Genomic DNA, 15,362 nt, shown 5'->3' on the forward strand with positions numbered 1-15,362 from the left:
GAGATCTGGCATAGTGCCGAGAGACTGGCGAATTGCTAATGTGGTGCCTCTATTCAAAAAAGGATCCCGTTCTCAGCCTCAAAACTATAGGCCAATTATCCTTAATAAAGGATAAGATAATGGACTTCATAGCAAATCATAATACTATGAGTTTGTGCCAGCATGGTTTTAATTTAATTTCTTTTTATGAGAATGTAAGTAGAGACCTCGATTCTGTGATGGCAGTGGATGTGATTTACTTAGATTTTGCTAAAGCATTTGATACAGTGCCACACAAAAGGTTACTGGTTAAATTAAGGAATGTTGGCCTGGAACATAGTATTTATACCTGGATAGAGAACTGGCTAAAAGATAGACTACAAAGAGTGGTGGTAAATGGAACATTTTCTAATTGGACCAGTGTTGTTAGCGGAGTACCGCAGGGCTCTGTACTAGGTCCCTTGCTTTTCAATTTGTGTATTAATGACCTGAGGTGGGCATGGAAAGTACTGTTTCTATTTTTGCAGATGATACTAAATTGTGCAGAACTATAGGTTCCATGCAGGATGCTGCCACTTTGCAGAGTGATTTGTCTAAACTGGAAAACTGGGCAGAAAACTGGAAAATGAGGTTCAATGTTGATAAATGCAAGGTTATGCACTTTGGCAAATATAATATAAATGCAAGTTATACACTAAATGGCAGTGTGTTGGGAGTTTCCTTAAATGAGAAGGATCAAGGGGTCTTTGTAGATAACACTTTGTCTAATTCTGGGCAGTGTCATTCTGTGGCTACTAAAGCAAATAAAGTTCTGTCTTGCATAAAAAAGGGCATTAACTCAAGGGATGAAAACATAATTATGCCTCTTTATAGGTCCCTGGTAAGGCCTCATCTGGAGTATGCAGTGCAGTTTTGGACTCCAGTACTTAAGAGGGATATAAATGAGCTGGAGAGAGTGCAGAGACTAAGTGCAACTAAATTGGTTAGAGGGACGGAAGACTTAAATTATGAGGGTAGACTGTCAAGGTTGGGGTTGTTTTCTCTGGAAAAAAGGCGCTTGCAAGGGGACATGATTACACTTTACAAGTACATTAGAGGACATTATAGACAAATGGCAGGGGACCTTTTTACCCATAAAGTGGATCACCGTACCAGAGGCCACCCCTTTAGACTAGAAGAAAAGAACTTTCATTTGAAGCAACGTAGGGGGTTCTTCACAGTAAGGACAGTGAGGTTGTGGAATGCACTGCCGGGTGAGGTTGTGATGGCTGATTCAGTTAATGCCTTTAAGAATGGCTTGGATGATTTTTTGGACAAACATAATATCAAAGGCTATTGTGATACTAAGCTCTATAGTTAGCATAGGTATAGGTATATAGAACTTATTTAAAAGTAGAGAGGGGTGTATGTATGGATGCTGGGTTTTCATTTGGAGGGGTTGAACTTGATGGACTTTGTCTTTTTCAATCCAATTTAACTATGTAACTATCCACATTTTCTCCAACATACATTTGTTGCAGTATTAGGGTATATAGGGAATACCCTGATCGGAACCAAATGCCATCTGTACATTAGTTTAATACTAGTTTCTAACAAACAAACTGACTGTGTGGTCGAGGTTAGCAATAGAAAAGCGGTTTTACAATCACTATAGTCAATTGGGGATTTCAGTTATATTTCCCATTTTGATTGATATAGGTCTGGAGTCTGAGAATTTGCCTCCATCAAAGTTAAATAGTATTGTGAAATCCGAGTTTGTTTGACAAGAAGTTGAGTTAGTTTAAATTGCGTCAAAGACAATTGTTTAATCTTATCGATCGAATGGGATTTCAAATAACTATTAATTTGTAAGTAGACAAAAAATGTCGTTGTGGGAAAACCAAACCGTAATTGCAATTGACCAAAAGATTGAAAAACCGTCTGATGGAAGAGATCCTCAAACTTTGTTAACCCCGATCTGATCCAAGGCAGTAAATTAATTTGAGGAATAACATGTTGAAGAGCATCAATAGGATAAAATGGATGTAAACCTGATGTTAAGTTATCTGAATATTGGATTGCGTCCCATACTTTAAAAGTGGTACTTGTCGTTGGGAAGAGTTTCACAGTCTTCGGGCAGAGTCTAGGATGTGTCCATATCAAGTATGAAGTTTGTCCAAATGGATATCTGGAGATATCTTTTTCCTGTTGGACCCATTGGGGTTGGTTATTAAAGTCCAGAAACCTCTGGAGATAGTTTAAATGTGTTGCCTGATAATATGCTTTAATTTGTGGGAAACCTAGACCCCCTCTTGTTTTATGTTTCGTTAAAACCTTAACAGATGTCCTAGGCCTAGAGTTTTTCCATACAAATTTTACAAATAAGGCCTGTATAGCCTGAAAAAATTTACTGGGGAGCCTAATGGGAATGGTCCGAAATAGGTAAAGAATCTTTGGGAATACATGAGCTTTAATAGCTGCAATTCTACCTAGCCAAGAGATGTCTTTATACATCCAATCCTCCAAAAGTTTGCGAAAATTACCAATTAAGGGGGCGAAGTTCTGTTTGTATAATTCTTTAACAGACATAGCTAACTTAATACCAAGATATTTTATCGACGTTCGTTGCCATTCAAATATATACTGCGATTTTACAGTATCAATCCAGATGGGAAGAGCTTCTGTTTTAGAAGTATTAATTTTATAGTACGAAACCCGAGAGAACTGAGAAAGCACCTCAAAAAGGATTGGGATCAATTTATCAGGATACTATGACATCATCTGAGAATAGCTATATCTTGTACTCTTGATGTCCTATTTTATAACCTGTTATTAAGGGCGTAGATCTAATCATTTCCGCGAAAGGCTCCATTAACAAAGCAAAAATTAACGGGGATAAAGGGCATCCTTGTCTAGTTCCGTTAGTCAATCGAAAATATGAGGAGTAATATCCATTAGTGCATATTCCAGCAGACGGATTATTATAAAGTGCTAATATACTATCTAGTGAGGGACCAGAGAAACCAAATTTCACTAAGACTGCTTTTAAAAAGGGCCAAGCTATCCGATCAAAAGCTTTCTCTGCATCCAATGAAAGCAAGAGGCATGAAGATTTGTATATATTGGCGTGAAGTGCTACATTAATTAGTTTTCTAGTATTGTCTGGGGCTTCCCTATTTGTCAGAGTTTTAATAATAGGATTAAGCCTTAGTGCTAGAATCCATCTGGTCCAGGTGCTTTATTCAGTTTAAGTGTTTTAATAGTTGCTAAAATCTCCTCACTTGTGATAGGTCGGTTTAAAGAAGCAAGTTGTTCCTCTGATAGTGTAGGCAGGTTTAAAGAGGCTAAAAATTTATCTCTCTCCTGTGGGGTGGGTTAGTACACGTCTTTATTTTTATCAAGATTATATAATTTTGAGTAAAAAATCCCAAATTCAGCTGCTATTTGGTGAGGGTTAGTAAGAATTTTCCCATCAGATGTTTTAATTTGGTATATCCTAGCTTTAACTTCTTTTAATTTGTTCCATAACAACTTCTCCAGCTTTATTACCCTGTGCATAATACCTTTGCTTGAGCATGGTACTCTGGAAAGTAACCCTTTCTAGTTGATTCAAGTGAATTTGCTGTTTTAAAGCTGATACCTTTTGGGAGCCTGCCTCGGTTGGAACTTTCTTCAAATTATCCATTTCCTGAATTAATTGCAGGTTCAAATCTAACAAGGTTTTAGTTCTCTTTTTGTTTAATCTAGAGGTCAAAGCTATGATATGCCCTCTCAAGAATGCTTTATACGTGCACCACACCGTGTCTGGGTTGGCATCTGGGGTAACATTAAATTCTCTAAATTCAGACTTAAGATTGGTAAGATGATCAAGATGTTCACTATGTGCGAGAACCGAGTTGTTTAGCTTCCAAGCAGGAATCGGAACCGAGTAAGAGTTCACCCTAATCATCATACCAACCGAGGCTTGGTCCGACCAGGAAACTACCCCAATATACGTTTTCTTAATCAATTGCAACATAGTTCATCATCATCATCATCATCATTTATTTATATAGCGCTGTCAAGATACGCAGTGCTTGTTTTGTCTGTCAAAATATAGTCAATACGTGAATGTGACAAATGAGCTGTTGAAAAATAAGTATAATCACGTTCAGTTGGGTGCCATGCTCTCCATGCATCATACAGATCATATCGTTTCAAAGAATGTTGAAAGGTCCTGGCTAAATTAATAGAAGTTTGCATAGAAGGTCCCTTCAGAACGGGCAATTTATCTAAGTAATGATCTATGACCATATTGAAGTCACCCACTAAAATGTAATTTTGTTTGTTGCCTTCACCCACCTGCGCACGAGATAACAACTTGTTAAGAAATTGAGTTTGATGTGTATTGGGAGCGTAAAGATTAATTATAGTATAATTCTTACCAGCAATCTCACATCTAAGAATTATGTATCTCCCATGAGTATCCGCTATATAATTCACATTTTTAATTTGCAATGAACTTTTAATTAAAATAGCCACACCATTTTTCTTAACAGGGGCATTTGCGTAAAATACCTCCTTGTAGCAAGAATTTTGCAAGGATGGATGAGAGCCCATTTCAAAATGCGTCTCCTGCAAACATAACACATCAATTTTAGAGTTTCTTGCCCATTCCAAAACAGTTTTCCTTTTAACTGGGTTGTTAAGACCTTTGATATTCACCGAAAGGACATGCAAATACATAATTTTCAAAATGAGTATGCACTGATATTAGCTGCTTGTACAATTCAACAGGTAAACAGGAGATATAAAAGAGAACAATGAGATCAGAACACGTGCAATCACACTTCTTGGGTATCTGTAGGATGGTGGTCAGCATCAAAAAAAAAAGAGAAAAAAACAATAACACAAGAAAAAGTACAAAAAAAAATTAAGAACAAAAATAACATCAGAAAAAAAGACAATAAAAAACCAAACAAAAATAAATAAAAAGAAAACTCAAAAGTAACCATAGGTAGCTCTGAGCGCTTGCCAGGGTGATATGTGCAGTAAAAACCGTACTGCAACTGATAGCCGCACTATCCAGCCATTGGGGGGAAAAACTCAAGATCGCCCGACTAGCGACCCCTATATAGAAAAAAAAAAAACAATAACCAACTGGAGAGCAAAAACGTTGGCCAATAATTGAACTGGAATTTGTCAGTTGCAAAGAGAAAAAGAAATGTAGTGATAAACAATCACTATTCCTTTCTTTAAGCTGTATCAGAACGCTGGGGTTGCTTTTCTTTGCGTGGAGAAACCGTAGACCAATCTAGAGGGCGCTTCTTTGGGATCTTTGGAGTTGTAGTATCCATTAACGTATCCGACAGCCCCCACTTTGCCAGAGCAGACATCGCTTCCTTAGGAGTAGAAAATGTAGATTGGGTTCCATCTCTAAAAACAATTAAACGTACCGGGAAACCCCATTTATAGAGAGTACCCTGTTTCCGCAGAGTCTCTTTAACCGAGGCGAACTCTCTCCTACGAGCTAAAGTATGAGTTGAGAGATCTGCGTATACATGCACATTTTTGTATTGCTCTGGAATCTGCGTAGCGTCCCTGAAGGCCTGCAGGAATAAGCCTTTAGTCTTGAAAAAGTGGAACCGAGCAATTGCGTCACGTGGTACATCCATTGGAAGATTTTTAGGTTTAGGGATCCTATGAATACTATCCACTTCCAGCTCAATCAAATCCACTTGTGGCAAGAGAGTCTCTAGCATTTTGTGAAAATACTCATCCAATTCTCCTAGAGAAATCACTTCAGGAATTCCTCGAATTCAGACATTGTTACGAAGTGATCGATCTTCTATATCAGCCATTTTGTCCTTCATAGAGATAATTTGAGTGTTAAACAGTTCCAAACATTCTGTGTATTGGTTTTGAGTATGGCGGAGCTTGTCTATAGTGGTCTTTTTAAAAGAGGGATAGACACAAAAGAGGGTAGGCAACAGAAGCACCCTTTTATACTTTTGCCTTTAAGGGAAATGTTAGATAAGGAGATTAGTTGCCCACGATAAATCTCCTTTTCTGCAGACGACTAAACTCCGCCAAAGCAAAGCATATATTTTCCCACTCTTGATTTGCATTAGTGCCAGTGGCAAAGAATTTGGAAGAGTTTGTTGCTTAGGATGATCATGAAAGAAGACTACATACAACATGCAACAGCTGCGAATGACAACCTTTGGTGTGTGGGGAGACAAAGATGGCCAGGTACCAGAGAACTTTGCATTAAATAGTGCTGACTCGGGGAATCAAAAATAATTGATCTAGGGAGTCAGTTGGCTTTTTCTGGGTCAGGTAGGACTTCCATGGAATATTTAAGAAGCAGATGTCTGCTGGAAAGTTTTTGCCTTCTGTTGATTAGAATTGGTTTTGCAAAGGTTGAACAATAAACCACTTTTTTGAAAAGAATACTTGTTACCACTATATAAAATCAGTTTCGGGGAGTAAAACTTCATTGAATCTCCTTCAGATTATTCAGCAAGCGATCCATCTTAAAATTGCCCTGGTGGGTTTAACAGAAGATAAAACATTTAAAAATCCTTGATGAAACTCACCACATTTTCTAGCCCATGTGATCAGGAGCAGCATTCTTAATTAACTCTTAATTCTTAGGTGCCTTCTTAATTTTACAGAAGAGAAATCTCAAGATTTCTGTACCTAAATTACTTACATTGCCATTAAGGTATTCCTTTAAAAAGAGATGGGTTTACAATATGGGAAAAGGACAACGTATCAAAATCAAAAGAATGTTCTAATGTCTGTATGGTTCTTCCTCCAGATCTGCCTGCATTTCTTCAGGTCAACCATCTCCTATCCCTTTGCTGCCACTGCCAGTAACTTCCATCAGCCCACTTATAGGCAAAGGAGTGACCCAGTTGAGTAGGATGAAGGATAGGTGCTTGCTAGGAGCCCCATGGCACATCTGGGAAAGATGGAGGACCCAGAGAAAGCTTTGCCCAAGTTACACGGTAGGTTACCAGTTTAAAGGGTACCTATCGAGAAAAAATTGTTGATAAAAGATGATAGCTGCCATTACCCTATCTCATTTTTTTTAATGCTATGCTCTGAACCATATAATACATTGTTTTCAGGCAAAAGCACTCCAGTTTAAAATTGCCCTGGTGGGCTTAACAGAAGATACAACATTTAAAAATCCTTTATGAAACCCACCACATTTTCTAGCCCATGTGATCGGGACTACCATCTTCCATTACCCTACCTCATTTTTTTAATGCTATGCTCTAAACCATATACATCATTTTCAGGCAAAAACCTTTTTACCTTTTTATGGCAATGCCCCTTTATGAGAGGAGATACTAAACAAACACCTTTTTTAATCCAAAATGGAAACAAAAATATTAATGCTCACACCTTCCTCCCAAAAATTCCCAAACATACCCAGTATGTGTAGAGCTGTACCCTAGGGCTGTGTTTCTCAAGGTGTGTGTCCAGACTCCTTTATGAGTTTCACTTTCAAATATAATGTTCCAGTACTATTACTTATACTACAAAATTCTTGTATCATTTCTTCATGGTTTTGGTATCAAATTCAAAATAAGTTCCTGGGTTCAATGCCTGAATATAGGTTTAACTCCTAAAGTATTCCTGGGTGCTCTAAATTTCTATTTTGACCTCTTGCTTTGTTCCTCAATTCATGATAGCTGCCTGCCCGTAATTTTTTGCCTGGAAGTAGTCTGTGAACTGTTTAACCCCTTTAGTACTGCAAACTGGACTTTTATATGTTGAATCTGTATAGCAGCTTCCTCCTTGGTTCCGGCTCCAACCAGCTATGACCGTCAGGCCCTGACAGTAATATTCAGACCATGGACCCAACTGAGGAAGCTCTGCCTCATATGGAGGTCGATGAAGCTCAGCAGGCTCGCATAGGGCATGTCCTTGAGGACCCTCTTTCTAGAATGCCTACTGCCTTCTCCAGTCACTGGCAATCCTCCTGCCGCAGTAGCTCCTCCTCCTGCCGCAGTAGCTCCTCCTCCTTTGGCTTCAACATCCTCAAATTATCTCCAGGTTGGAAGGTAAAGCGCTGGAATGGCATCTCCCTTCTGGAAGAAAAAGTCTCCCCTAATTCATGATGCCAAGCAGGCCCGGACTGGCAATCTGTGGGTTCTGGCAAATGCCAGAGGGGCTGCTATAAGGTGCCATAGAAAGTCAGTATTTAATGGGCTGGTGGGGGCTGTTTGGGCCTCTATGTGGGCTGAATGGGCCTCTGTGTATCTGAAATGCCAGGGCCTATTTTAATTCTCAGTCCGGACCTGATGCCAAGGCTTTTCTCCAAAGTTTTCACATGGTGTTCAATGCTTGTGGCCATGTTGTTGCCTCCTCCCACCTCTTGCAGATGCGCCAAGAGCATCAGATTGCTAGCTAGTACATTATTGATTTTAGAACCCTGGCAACTAAACCCATCTGGAATAATGAGTGTATCAAGGATTGCCCAATAAGCTCAAAGATGACCTTGTATCCAGAGATCTCCCAGATCAGCTGGAGAATCTGATTGCTTTTGCCATCAAGATAAATCTTTAATAAAATATTAAAAACACACTCACAAACGTTTGTGAAAAGGCGCATATAAAACCCAATAGACGATCTTCGTGATGCAGCTAGAATTCCTCCTTAGCGTCTCTTAGAACATACTGTGCATGTCTTTACTTCCCTGTACTATGCTTGTGCACCTCCGTCACCGCTAATGCATTTCGCCAGTTGGCTTCCTCCAAGAGTGATGACATAACTTCCTGAATGTCACTTTTTTGTCCCACATATTTTGAAGTCCAAAACTTTATTTGTCCTAAACGACTGTTTTTTAAAAAGTATCCAGTTTATGTTTAAAGTATCAAGTCCATGTTTAAAACAGTATATGTACATTATTGCAGCTTTGATCTCATATAATAGACTAGACATATGTGCTATATTTAGAAAACATTTTTTGGGATTAAGGCTATTGTTAGATCCAAGGGATTTCAATTTCTTATATACCACATACATTTAGAAACCAAAAACGTTATTTGACCCAGACAAAAATCCTTTCGTATTGAATATGTGGTGTGGTAGAGTGACTAGGAAAAGTTGGAAAAAGGTCACTCTAGCCTTTAATTTCTCCCCAGGTACTGAGATATGCTCCAGGATGGGAGTTATTAAACAGAGAATCAGTGCTCTGTTTAAAGACTTTAGTAGCTAGGGAATCCATTCCGCAGATCCAGTCCAGAGATTTGAGTTCACCTTCCACAGGAAAGCTGTCCTGTGGAAAGGCTACTTAAAGTTAATTAGAATGGGAGAGTGTGTCTCTCAGCAGGACACAGCAGCAGGTCCAGACTGAGAATTAAAATAGGCCCTGGCATTTCAGGTACACAGAGGCCCAAACAGCCCCCACCAGCCCACTAAATATTGACTTTCTATGGGACCTTATAGCAGCCCCTCTGGCATTTGCCAGAACCCACAGATTGCCAGTCCGGGCCTGCATAGCAGGTAGGAGACCTGGCTATGTTAGGAACTCCCAGAGGAGCTGGGAATGCCGCCTGATACTGCATGAAGCAGAGGAAGCCTTTGACCCTGACAAAGTTGTCCCAGGAGACTGAACACTACCAGGAAGGAGTCCTGTGTGTACAGGGTTGAGCCACAACATTGTTTTGTTTGCTGGTAGTCCAAAAAGGGCCCAGCCTAGTCAGGGACTGCTCCAAAGTTGGAAGGTAGTGCCCAGTGGGCTAGGTTTTATTTTATGATTTGTTTGTATGATACAATGGTCACCCCTGTGTCTGTGGCTAATTCACTGTGTTTGTTTAAAGTGGGAAAATAAACTGCTGTTTTCCTGGAAGAAGCTGTGTGTCCCTGTCTTTATGCTCCTTTGTCCTTTGCTGCCTGCCTACCATTGACTAATTCCCCCAAAAGTTACGTGTTCAAGCTGCCAGCTTGCCACAGTAGTTTATCTACATCTGCCCATTTGTCTCAAAGTTACAGTACCAAATACATGCCTAAGTTAAATTAAAAAGGCTCTTAGGTTGAAATCCACATTTACACCAAGGGGGATAGGGATTTTAATGTATCCACCAGCTTTCCCTTCAGAGTGTGTGTCATTAATCAGATCTCCTCCCCTCCAGTGAGTCTTAATCCTTTCTATCCCTAACCATTAAAGACCTGTTGGGTTTTAATTATGCTTTTCTGGAAAATGTTTGGAAACTGAATGTTTTATATTGCCTTTACAGATATTATTTATATGTTCTCCTATCCTCTTTTTCAGTTGTCTATTTGTTTTGCCCACGTACTGTCGGCCGTATGGGCATTCTAACAAGTAGATTACATTATTTGTGTCACATCTAATTAGATCTTGTACTTGAAATGTTTCTCCAGTTATGTGGCTTTTAAAGGTTTTAATTAGGGATGCACCGAATCCAGGATTCGGTTCGGGATTCGGCCAGGATTCGGCCTTTTTCAGCAGGATTCGGATTCGGCCGAATCCTTCTGCCCGGCCGAACCGAATCCGAATCCTAATTTGCATATGCAAATTAGGGGCAGGGGGGGAAATTGCGTGACTTTTTGTCAGAAAACAAGGAAGTAAAAAATGTTTTCCCCTTCCCACCCCTAATTTGCATATGCAAATTAGGGTTCGGATTCGGTTCGGTATTCGGCCGAATCCTTCGTGAAGGATTCGGGGGTTCGGCCGAATCCAAAAAAGTGGATTCGGTGCATCCCTAGTTTTAATTTGTATACTGTATCTACACAATTTGCAAAGGCTACATAAATAGAACCCCTGAATTTTTTTTTCTCATTGCCAATTTTTTTTACCATAATTGCGATTATTGTAAGTATGTACCAATTTTTGTTTCAAATTTGGAGCTTTTTGAAAAATAATTTTGGGTTTCTTTGGGAGTTCTTTATCTAATCTGAGTATGTCCCAATGTTTCTGGACAATACTTTTAATTTCCCTTGCTTTTAAGTTATATTGTGTTACAAAACATATATTAAAGTTTTCTTCTTTGTTTATTATGGGGGAGTTTCCTTTTCTAAAATATACTCTAATATTTTATTTCTATCTTGATTTCTCATTAGCTCTTGGGCTTCCTGTATGTCTTTATTTTTGCATCCTCTTTCCAAATATATGTCCATCAGGACTTTAGATTGTGTATCATAATCTTTCAGATTACTACAGTTCTTTTCTCACTCTCCTAAAATGACCCTGCGGTATGTTTTTAATCCATTGAGGGTTGTCATTGCTTGTGGCTAGAACATAATTATTGATATCTACACTATTAAAAGCATACGTGTGTGTATTTGGCCCTCATTTATATAAATTTGTAAGTCTGAAAAGTCAATTGTTTCAGAATTAAAATTCAGAGACAATTCTAGATTAAATTAATTTTTGTTAAATTCTTCTATAAATTTTAATAGTTCTGCTTCCCCTTTATTCCAGATGATAATTACACCATCTATGTACCGTTTCCATAGTAACAAGCCCGCTCCCATTTCCATGGTTTCCAAAATGAATTTCTCCCAGAATCCCATGAATAAATTTGCATAACTGGGCGTGAACCGTGTCCCCATCGCAGTACCGCACACCTGAAGATAGTGATTACCATCATGCCAAAAAAAATTATGGTTAAGAATAAAATCTATCCTATTTATAATGAATTCTTTACATTCTTGACTTATGTTTTCATCACGCTAGAAAATATTCTATTGCCTTGATACCTTGCTGATGTTTAAAACAGGTATGCAGGGAGTTCACATCAAGAGTGGCACGAATCCAGTCTGGATTCTACTGTAGTTCTTTCAAAATATTAAGGACTTGGGTTGAATCTTTTGAATAGGAGGGTAGTGTACAGTGGCGTAACTAGATGTTGCTGGGCCCCACAGCAAATTAATTTTAGGGCCCCCAACATATCCAGTGTTTGTCCTGTTTTACCAATATATGTTCAAATTGCTCATCAATGAGAGCCTCATGGGGCCCCCTGTACCTCCCGGGCCCCCCTGCAGCCGCAGGGTCTGCTTCCTCTGTAGTTACGCCCCTGGTACTGTAATAACATATGGTTGTAATTTAATATCAATGAAATGGGAGAGGTTACTTGTTGGCGAACTGATACCTGAAATGATTGGCCGTCCAGGGGGTGCTTTTGGGTCTTTATGTATTTTCGGCAAAATATAAAATAAAGGGTTTTTTGGATATTTGCCATTATATAATCTCTTTCTATTGGGTCAATGATGTTCTCATTTTGACCATTTTTTCTAACTTTTTTTGAAAGATTTCATAAGGTTGTTTTGTAACATCCTGTAAGTACTTATGTCCAGTAGCCTTTAACATTCAGTCTTATATTTGTCTATATCCATAATGACAGTACCCCCACCCTTCTCTGCTTTCCATCTTGCTGTTCATAATTTACTGTTCAACTCAGCATTATAATTCATAAAATCAAGGTTAAAATCAAGGTTAATTTTTGTACAAAAAATGTCTTTCTTTCTTTGTTTTTACTAATGGGTTTCTCACCCTTTGTTTTCCTCTTTCTTTTTTTCTATTTTTCCTCTCTATTTTAGGGTTTTTGTTTCTGTCGATATTCCTGTTGTTCCTCTCTTTTTCCTTGTCGTTTCCCACTGTCTCTCTTCCCCTTTCCTGTATTTTGAACCTCTTTGTGTCCAATTTCTCCCTTTCTCCCATTGTGACTGTATCCTCAGCCTTGCTGAAAGCAGGAAAGTGTGGAACTGATGCTTGATGTGGTTTAGGCACCTTCAATTCCACAGCTGGCGCTGGCTCTCTAGGGCCAGCTTTTCTATTCCTCCTTTCTATTTAAAGGCGCAAGCGCGCTGGCGTAGCGAAGCCAGCGCGCAAAGGCGCAAATTTCAAACAGTAAATAGCTTAGGCACCTTCAATTCCACAGGATGGCTGCAGGAGATACATATAGTCATGGGAATCAGTTGTCTGCGGATGCATCTCAGTCTTGATTTTATCAAGAGATATTTGCCATTCCCATGGCCGCTCCTGCCATGAGCAAGCAGCGAGCGGCTCGTTAAAAGGGGCGACAAAAAGTCGCCTCGTGTAACTTAAAGAGCTGAATTTCTGGGCGGGGGGTGGCATCTGGGCTGGTCTATCAAAATTTGTGTTATGGGCCACTCTTTGCTCAGTAGCGGCTTGATCTTGCCTTGCCTCAGATGTCAGCAAGCGGTTGTAACTTTAAGAGTCAGATTTCTGGGTGGGGTGGGGGCGGGATCTGAGAGGGGGGGCAGCATCTTGATAGCATTACTCAGGTTCTTACAAGCACTATCAAAATTTGTGTTATTGTCCACTCTTTGCTCAGTTGCAGCTTGATCTTGCCTCGCCTCAGACGGCGGCAAGTTACAAGGGCGGCAAAAAGCAGACCTCTTGTAACTTTAAGAACCAGATTTCTGGGTGGGGTGGGGGCGGGATCTGAGAGGGGGGGCAGTATCTTGATAGCATTACTCAGGTTCTTACAAGCACTATAAAAATTTGTGTTATTGTCAACTCTTTGCTCAGTAGCAGCTTGATCTTGCCTCGCCTCAGACTGCGGCAAGTTACAAGGGCGGCAAAAAACAGACCTCTTGTAACTTTAAGAGCCAGATTTCTGGGTGGGGTGGGGGGCGGGATCTGAGAGGGGGGGCGGGATCTGAGAGGGGGGGCGATATCTTGATAGCATTACTCAGGTTCTTACATCACTATCAAAATTTGTGTTATCGGCCACTCTTTGCTCAGTTGCCGCTTGATCTTGCCTTGCCTCAGACGGCAGCGAGCGGAAAGTTACAAGGGCGGCAAAAAGCAGACCTCTTGAAACTTTAAGAGCCAGATTTCTGGGTGGGGTGGGGGGCGGGATCTGAGAGTGGGGGCGGGATCTGAGAGGGGGCGGGATCTTGATAGCATTACTCAGGTTCTTACAAGCACTATCAAAATTTGTGTTATCTGTCACGCTTTGGTCATTAGTGGCTTGGCCTTGCCTCAGGCGGCAGCGAGCGGCCTGTTACAAGGGGCAGCAAAAAGCTGCCTCTTGTAAGTTTAAGAGAATTTCCGGGGAAGGGGGGTGAGGAAGGGGGGGCAGCATCCGGGCTGTTGCCTCTTGCGGCAGCAGCCCCAGAATCACCACTGCATGTGAGGCATTACAATTAAATGTCCTTGTCTCTGGGCTGCCAACTGACAGATTTGCCAAGTCAAAAAAGCTAACTAATTGAAGCAATTGGCTTATTTCCCCTTGGGGAAATATTTTATCCACGACTCCCAGAACTTTCACACACTGGATGTTCAAATGCCTTATAATAGCATGGAGCAGAGCATGTGAGCAGGACCGCTCCTGCCACGAGGCAAGGTGAGACCTTGGCCTCAGGCGGCAGCGAGAGGCCGGTTACAAGGGACGGCAAGAAGCTGCCTCTTGTAACTTTAAAAGCCAAATTTCCGGGTGGGGGAGCGGGATCTGGGAGAGGGGTGGGATCTGGGGAGGGGGGCGGCATCTGGGCTGTTGCCTCATGCGGCAGCAGCCCCAGAATAGCCACTGGTCATTCCTGTTCTTGTACTGTCACCTTGCCCAGGCAGCCCTAGCACTATCAAAATTTGTGTTATCGGGCACTCTTTGCTCATTAGCGGCTTGATCTTGCCTTGCCTCAGGCGGCAGTGAGCGGCCAGTTACAAGGGGTGGCAAACTGATGAAGCCATGGGCTTCTTTTCCCTTGGGAAAATATTTTATCCAGATGTCGAGGGAAAGTTTTTGAAAAAAGTTCAAAAAGAAAAAAATCTGCAATAATAATTGCCAATAACAAAATCACCTTCAAATGCAAGCTGTGCTGTTGACTCACTGAAGTCCAACACTAAAGTGATTATGCATCTCTCTCAGCTTGATACTTCTGTTGGGAAGGTGACATGTATGACATGACTAAGCTCTGATTATAACCAATCACATCACTATAGCTTACTGGATATTCATGGCTCTTGTGTATTATTATATATATATATATATATATATATATTACTGTATATATTATACTGTATATATACAGTATATATACTGCAGGCGGCAGTGAGCGGCTAGTTACAAGGGGCAGCAAAAAGCTGCCTCTTGTAAGTTTAAGAGCCGAATTTCCGGGGAAGGGGGGTGAGGAAGGGGGGGCAGCATCTGGGCTGTTGCCTCATGCGGCAGCAGCCCCAGAATAGCCACTGGTCATTCCTGTTCTTGTACTGTCACCTTGCCCAGGCAGCCCTAGCACTATCAAAATTTGTGTTATCGGGCACTCTTTGCTCATTAGCGGCTTGATCTTGCCTTGCCTCAGGCGGCAGTGAGCGGCAAACTGATGAAGCCATGGGCTTCTTTTCCCTTGGGGAAATATTTTATCCAGATGTCGAAGGAAAGTTTTTGACAAAAGTTTTCCCATGGCCGCTCCTGCCA

The sequence above is a fragment of the Xenopus laevis genome, chromosome 5L (assembly GCF_017654675.1).
Source record: "Xenopus laevis strain J_2021 chromosome 5L, Xenopus_laevis_v10.1, whole genome shotgun sequence".
In the NCBI taxonomy this organism is placed as follows: domain Eukaryota; kingdom Metazoa; phylum Chordata; class Amphibia; order Anura; family Pipidae; genus Xenopus; species Xenopus laevis.